Raw genomic sequence first — 7,019 nt, 5'->3', positions numbered from 1 at the left:
CAGATAATAGCCAAGGAACATCTGGGCACACATGCATATTTCTGTCAAATGCTTGGCAAGGTTCTGAACATCTGAGGGGCCCTGACCATTTTCCTGTATTTTCCCTACAGTGTGAAAGTGGTTTATAAGAACCACTTTACAACACAGTTTCTAATGGGAACGTATTGTCCCATGGTATGGCTGTGATATGGTTAACTTAACCAACTCCCTGTTTGTGGACTTTTAACTTGCTTTTCTTTTTCCCTCAATATCTTATCTCATTTCTAGAGGACATATTTTTACATATCTGGTTATTTTCTTAGGACAAGTTCCTGAAAGAGGAATTTTGCTGTCTTGAGGCCTATTTAAGATCCAGAGTATCAAATTTCCCTACCTTTCTGTGAGTACTAGGAATGCAGACTCTGGATCTACACTGCCAGCCTGTGCACCCCTGCTCCTCCCCAGCATTAGGTGTGCGACCTCGGGAGTGTGACTCAGTCTCAATCTCCTTGCTGAAAGTGAGATAATCATAATATTTACCTCACTTGATTGTAGCGAGAATCAAATGAGTTAATTTACGTGGAGTACTTCAAACAATTCCTGGTTCATTGTTACTGCTTATCAGATATTAGCTATTTTCATTAGGAGTAGCAGAATTTTCACTCCTGCAGAAATACATAAGAATATCTTTTTTCCCACAATCTCAAAGTCATTAGGAATTAAATTCTTTATAATCATTGCTATAATAGGTACATAAAGATTTCTCTTTTAGACAAATGAACTTCAATTACTTATGAGATTGAACGTATGAGATTACAAATCCTTGATAGACATGCATGTTTTACCTTTTGCTTACTTTCTATTATGCAGTTTGTCCAATTCAGGGATACTTATAAAAATGGAAAATTTTCTGGGAGTCCAAGACAGCCTCTTACCCCCTACTGGGTAACAGGAAGAATAGAAATGCCAAGTAATTGGAACCTCACGGATGTGCTCTGGATAGGGAGTTGTGGTTTTACAACCTTGGCTGCCCATTGTATTCACCTGGGAAACTTTAAAAGCTGCTGGTGACTGAGCCACACCCCCAGAGACTGTAATTTAATTGGTCTGATTTAATTACCTGGTATAGGGACTGTTAAAAGCTCCCCAGGTGATTCTAATGTGCAGAGGAGACTGAGAACCGTGGTGTAGGTGGCTACTGATTAATTCGAGGTCAATTGGGTGTGTCTGTGAGGCTGGACTCTAAAGAGAATGACTTCCACAATCAGCAGGCTCTCCAGGCTGAGTCAATTGCCACAGTGTAAATTGGCTACAAAACCTTCTAAGACTGAAACCCAAACATCCAATTCATTGCAATATCTTGAAAATTTTGCTCTGAACAGTTTCTTTCACTTTCAAATTTTTATTTTTCTTAAAAATCAGCCCAAAAGTTCTACTTGCATTTTGATGGTGGAGAATACAACATAGCAGATAGTCAAGAACATGAAATATGTTTCTCCTGTGTTTTGCTGCTACTGAAGAAGCAGACAATCACAAAAAGATTAAACACACACATAACGGACTGGACAATATGAATCATGTGTATAATAACTTTGATCTTTTGTCTACTTTGAGTGTAAGTGTCCTGAGAGTCAGTGTTTTAATGAAAGAATAGTACACTTGGACTAAAAGCTATAAACTGATATTGTTGTAGGACTGGGAATATACAACCACAACGTATTTTCCAGGGAAAGATTGAAGAGCAACTTCAAAGAACTCAGAAATCAGGAAGATGCTGATGTGTTAGGAAAACCTACATCATTTGTTTCTGTGGTTTTGAAGATGTAAATAGAAACAGCTATGGCAAAATAGTTCTATAATTAGTTTTCATCCTGATTCCAAAAGTTGCTTATTATAGAGCTTTTAACAGTATATGAAAACCATGGTTTAAAACTCTTGGGTTCAGTTTTGTGGCGTTTTAATGAAAAAATTAGAATTTTCAGGCTTTGTGGTTTCTCTAAAGTCATGCACTAAACAAGTAGCAATCCTCTGTTCCGAAAGGTTTTTGGAGATAGTGTATGCTCTGGTAATTTTCTTCTCTCCAGGCATCATTTTCTCAAAGCCAGAGCATGGGTTTAAGTCAGAAATTTCATGAATTACTGATCTAAACAGCGGGTGTAGTTGTGGAAAGACACTGGTTTTGAGACCAAACAAATGTGCTCTATAAGCACAGTGACCTTACCCAGTTGTTCTTCCAAAACCACAACAGAGAACAATCTTGCTCAGTTAATCATACCTCCCAGAAGAAACCACCACATAGAAGTGTCTTTTCAGAATCCATTCAGCAGCAGGATGGGGCAACCACATCCTACCCTGAAAAATAAACCCCCATCATTTCTCCTGCATCCCAAACTGCCAGCCAGCATCGAGTCCCTCTCCTGAGCTCACCAACTGCTTTTACATTACTTATTTTTCCACTTTGATGAATTATTTGTGGGTCTAAACCCTATGAGATATGAATCAAATCTGGAGAAAGACTTGCAATAAGCCTCCACCACCCCAATCGAATTTTATACAGGAACAAAGTAGACCAAGTTGGAATAGAGAAACTAAAGCATGTCTGTAATTGAAAGAATACAGTAATATTGGCAAGTGGTCAAAGACAATTTATAGAACCCTTGAGTTTAACATTTTGCTGACAAGTTTCAGGAAAAAAATTAATAGCAATGGTGACTGATAGAGTCAAATGAATGAATCAGGTCAAACTACAATTAGGTTATTGTTTAAATACCATGAAAAAAAAATGTTAATTCTAGATTAGACTCTTGGGTACTCGGTGGGAATAACGTTGCCTGGTGTACCCTTGAGCCTCAAAAGATGGCAGTAGGCTTTGGAATATGTGTTATAGAAAGTAGTCAAATAAGATTAGTTCTGGGCTCCTCCAAGAATTCAGAGTGCTGTTTTGTGATCACTATGAGATTTCCCTTGGCTCACATGAACCCACCCAACAGGAGCTCAAAAGCTTCCAGCAGTTGTTTTCAACCTCTGCTATTTCTCAGAATTATCTAGAGAATTTTTAAATGACCAATACCTAGGGCCCACCCAACACGTGAATCAGAATCTCTGTTGGTGCATATTTTGAAGCAATATCCATAAGTGTCTCTGATGAACAATAAAATTTAGCACCTCTATATTAAGAAGGATAAAAGGGATCAAGTTTCCCACAAGAAACTAGCTTTTTTAAGTGTTGTGAGACTAACAATATTTTAGGATTGGTCCAGATGATATCCCAGCAGTCCCTTCAGGGTAACTGAGATCAGATATTCAAGATGTTTTAAGGAACAAGATTGGTTATAGAAAGGACACTCTAATTGTAAGAGGTCCTTGAACATCAAAGAGATGTGCATTTGAAAGCATCATTCCAAACCCCCTTTTCCTGCAAGAATGGAGTTTGGAGATGACTTTTGTTTTTACTGTTTGCGAATTTTATAAAAATGTATGATAACACTTTTAATTAACCTAGAAAAAATTCTGTTTTCTTTAAATAGACCCTTCTTTTAAACATCATCCTGTTTTTATATGTGTCCTATTATAAATTATTCCCAAGAATGTTTCCATTAGAAATTATTTGCCAAAATATTAATCATACAGCTCATAAATAAATGTTATACAATGTATTTGATGAAAATTTATATGGGAGGGGATGATTGGGCTAATATTTATAGAACTCTCATCATATGCATCCTTCTAATAATGGATTGAATATTATTCCTCCTATTTTGCTGCTGGAAAAAACTGAATTTCAAATTGAGAGAAATTTCCAACACCATGAAGCTAATGAGTAATATAGTAAGAACTTAAACTCGAGTCTGGCTGATTTTGTAGTTCATATGTGTTAAATTGCATTTTATTAGGACAATCAATCAGCAAGCAGAATGTCCTTAGTCCTTTAAAATATATAATTTAATACTTTATATCCTGGAGAATAATTCTGTGTTCACAGCAGAGCAATAAAGATTATCTAATTGGATACCTAACAACTTTTTCATCTCTTCTATTTTCCTATTATTCATAAAGGACTATGATGACACTTTAAGAAATGTTTAAAGGAGTCCAATTTTTTAAAAATCTACCTTCTTCTGCAACTGTGTTTTTAACCAATGAAGAAATAAGGCAAAAGAGTGAGGTAGATGAAGCCATATTATAGCCTTTAGTATGGACAAAATTTAGATTGAAGGATATGGTTTAAATCTAGAGGAAAGTGGGCCTCCTAAAATTGAATCCCAGTTTTAAACAGACATCCATTCATGCACAGGCAGCCCGTGTAAAATTTGAAGCTTGAGGGAACAGAGGTAAATCTATACTATTAACTTTTAAGATAAAATGAGGAGGAAAAGTCTAGATTTCTCCAAACCTACCAATCAGGTAAGTTATTCCACCAGGAGTAGAGAAAGTCCAGGATTTAAAAAAAAAAAAAAACAACCATCAGGAGTCGAGAGAAAGTGTTTCTCCTGCACAGAAAACTGTACCAAGAAGTTTTTCATGTGCTTAATAAAAATGTGTAAGGAAACATCTAAAGTTAAACTTTATTTGCTGAGTTTCAGAAAGAAACAAAAGGCAAGCAAAACAGCTACTACAGTCACATATTTAGAGTCCAATTCACTAAAGACAGAAAATGAAAAGCCTCATGTGGAAAATCATTTAATATCAATGTTTCTAGCTTGCACTAATAAAGAAAATACTAAAGTCGAGGGTTTAAGATGACATGAAATATTATTATTCAGTGTCAACGAAGTGAATAACTCTTCATTTCAACTATACTTTTAAAAAATCCCATGCTTGCTTTTTATTTCCTCCACCTCTCTTGTAAAACTTGCTTTAAATTAAGGTATCATTGAAGAAACATTCTTCACAACAGAAATTGAAATTCCTTTTCACCGTAAATCCTCAGTTGCATAATAAAATTGAGATACTACAGAAATGACAGCATTATTCACTTACCTTTTCATTGTATATAGTTTTAGGTGTTCCTTTGACTCCTCTTAGTGTTCCTGAAGAAATATGTTCACCATTCAATATTCGTAAATATGTGGAATATGTGTTCAACAGGTAGTTTGTTTACACCAGTACACAGCAAAATTATTTCAAATATGAATTTGATTTGTTAAATAATTTCTAGCAATTTCTCACTCTTCATGAATGCTTATTTTATACTTTAAAATGATGTATAATATTGAGACAGATTTCTAAATAATTTAGGCCAACCTCCTTACCCTGTCCTCCTAATAAGTTTTTATACCGGGTTACTAAATTTGAGCCAACATTTGTCCAATGTACCATTTTAAAAATCAGAGAAACACTAGAGCCAGAAGGCATTGGGTCTAATGCCCTCATTTTATAGATAAGGAGACTTGGACCTAAACAGACTAAGTGACATGACAAAGATCCCAAAATACTCTATTCAGTACAGCTGGAACTGCAGTCAAGTTCCTCTAACTCGCTGAAAAAACTTTTCAATACCAGTTGCCTTATTTTACAGTTCACTTTATAGTATTAATATCTACTTTTAAAATGCTAACTCGTAGAATGATATTTCTCCATCTTTAGTTGCTTAGTTTTGCAGTTTATTTTGATAGTAGGGTTTTCAATTTTTAAAAAATCTAGTCTGATTCTACAAAAGGGACATAGTTTTTCATTGCTTTTATTGCTGCTTTTATACTGCAAAAAAAGAAAGAAAGAAAGAAAGAAAAAGATCGCATGATATCAAAAATCTTACAAAGCACTTGGTTTGCTTCAATTCAGCCCCGACTTTAGTGCACAATTCTAACTTTGTGAAGGCTGTGCATGGAAACTTCTCATTCAGTAAATGTTTCCGTGCTTGGGTTTGTTTTTCCAGACTTGCTATTTCATTCAGATTTGACTGTCATTACCTGCATTTTGCAAGGGTCCCTTTGCAGATTCCAATGTTACGGTCACATGATACACATTAGGCTGTGATATCAGCTCAGATTACACAGTTAGGTACGATTATGTTTACTTACTTTTCTTTGGTAAAAAGCTAGAATGTCCCTGTCTGCTTATTACATTAAAAGATGTTTAAGTGCATTTCCCAAATAAGAAGCCCTTGTGTTCTACTTGGCTGTGAGTAACTCCAAAGTCTCTGGAGATGATCATGTCTGTTCTCGGAGGTTCTCTTTGCAGTCTGATCGTGTAAAACAAACCTGCTTCTTCTCCAGACACACTTGGAAGTCTCTCCTCTGTCTTTTGTTCCCACTTGATTTTAAAACCCGCTCAGCTGCTCCAGATCAGAAGAAAACATTACTTTCCTAGCCAAAGATTTTTGCATTGACCAAGACTAATTAGATGATCCAGTTCATCTTTCAAAATTTGAAATCAAGTTTTGTCCCTCTCAGCAATGGCTTCTACCAATATAAATGCAACCATTTTACATCTCCAACAGACAAACGTATGAATAAGCACATAGCTGTTTAGAAATATCTTGATTTAAAATAAACTGTAAAATGCAACATAATATAGCACATGTCATGCTATGAAAAACAACTGGTTTATAAAGAAATGAGCCTAATTTTCTGACCCACACAGTGTGAGAATACTGGACTTGGATCAAGTGCAAAGGAAGCCATTGGAAGATCTAGGGTGCCAGAGGAAAGGGGCATTTTGATAATCCTGTCCTTCTCACGAGCTCATCTACTTTGATATGAAACCCACTGCAAGGGGAGGGGAGAAGAGAGCTAGAAATGACCCTATTTTCCTCCTACTCCTTTTGTGACTCCAGCAGGAATGTCCTGAATACAAAAAGGTCCAAGGCTTTCAGGACCAGGAGAAGTTGGAGTCATTCTCTATAGGTCAGACTGAAATAACTCTAGTTAAAATAGTCGCATAATTGAAGTAGGATTACAATTTTAAAGTTACATAATTGATTTATTGCTCCCTTCCTTCTACATGTATAGCAAACTGAATTGACAATCTAAAATACACTTTCTAAATGTCTCTAATCTCTCTCTCTTTTTTTTTTTTTTTTTTTTTTTTTTTTTTTTTTT

Source organism: Galeopterus variegatus, unplaced genomic scaffold (assembly GCF_000696425.1).
Source record: "Galeopterus variegatus unplaced genomic scaffold, G_variegatus-3.0.2 Scaffold2921, whole genome shotgun sequence".
NCBI lineage: Eukaryota > Metazoa > Chordata > Mammalia > Dermoptera > Cynocephalidae > Galeopterus > Galeopterus variegatus.
Note: the sequence above shows the minus strand (reverse complement) of the source record.